Source organism: Schistocerca piceifrons, chromosome 9, assembly GCF_021461385.2.
Source record: "Schistocerca piceifrons isolate TAMUIC-IGC-003096 chromosome 9, iqSchPice1.1, whole genome shotgun sequence".
Lineage (NCBI taxonomy): Eukaryota > Metazoa > Arthropoda > Insecta > Orthoptera > Acrididae > Schistocerca > Schistocerca piceifrons.
The window spans coordinates 16,887,666-16,889,096 of record NC_060146.1 but is presented as its reverse complement, the minus strand read 5'-3'; positions in this window follow the sequence as shown (position 1 = coordinate 16,889,096).

Genomic DNA, 1,431 nt, shown 5'->3' with positions numbered 1-1,431 from the left:
GATTCGAACCTGCGACCACCGGCCAGGGTGGCCCCGAGGTTCTAGATGCTACAGTTTGGAACCGCGCGACCGCTCCGGTCGCAGGTTCGAATCCTGCCGCGGGATGGATGTGTGTGATGTACTTAGGTTAGTTAGGTTTAATTAGTTCTAAGTTCTAGGGGGCTGATGACCTTAGAAGTTAAGTCCTATAGTGCTCAGAGCCATTTGAACCATCGAACCTGCGACTGTAGCAGCAGCGCGATTCTGGACTGAAGCGCCTAGAACCGCTCGGCCACAATGGCCAGCGTAGTTTCATGACACACGGTTTTTGCCCTGCTATCCTTTAATAATAGTGAAAGCAGATTTCGCAGTTATTGTTGCAGTATCGAGTTTGAACTCCTGTTTTCGTAATTAGCGTTAAATTGGTCCTATCTAATAGTCAGCAAGGCGGAAGGGAATCAATATAAGTTCGCAAGTGCAAGCAAAAGTCCATCGTTAGTTTAAAGCTCTGTATCGACTTACTTCTTGTTCCTGCTGCTCGGTACTACGAAAATTCGGCCAATGTCTCTTTTGTTATACGAAATAACGCATTGCATTCAAATACAGGGCTATTACAAATGATTGAAGCGATTTCATAAATTCACTGTAGCTCCATTCATTGACATATGGTCACGACACACTACAGATACGTAGAAAAACTCATAAAGTTTTGTTCGGCTGAAGCCGCACTTCAGGTTTCTGCCGCCAGAGCGCTCGAGAGCGCAGTGAGACAAAATGGCGACAGGAGCCGAGAAAGCGTATGTCATGCTTGAAATGCACTCACATCAGTCAGTCATAACATTGAAACGACACTTCAGGACGAAGTTCAACAAAGATCCACCAACTGCTAACTCCATTCGGCGATGGTATGCGCAGTTTAAAGCTTCTGGATGCCTCTGTGTGGGGAAATCAACGGGTCGGCCTGCAGTGAGCGAAGAAACGGTTGAACGCGTGTGGGCAAGTTTCACGCGTAGCCCGCGGAAGTCGACGAATAAAGCAAGCAGGGAGCTAAACGTACCACAGCCGACGGTTTGGAAAATCTTACGGAAAAGGCTAAAGGAGAAGCCTTACCGTTTACAATTGCTACAAGCCCTGACACCCGATGACAAAGTCAAACGCTTTGAATTTTCGGCGCGGTTGCAACAGCTCATGGAATAGGATGCGTTCAGTGCGAAACTTGTTTTCAGTGATGAAGCAACATTTTTTCTTAATGGTGAAGTGAACAGACACAATGTGCGAATCTGGGCGGTAGAGAATCCTCACGCATTCGTGCAGCAAATTCGCAATTCACCAAAAGTTAACGTGTTTTGTGCAATCTCACGGTTTAAAGTTTACGGCCCCTTTTTCTTCTGCAAAAAAAAAAAAAAAAAAAAAAAAAAAAACCGTTACAGGACACGTGTATCTGGACATGCT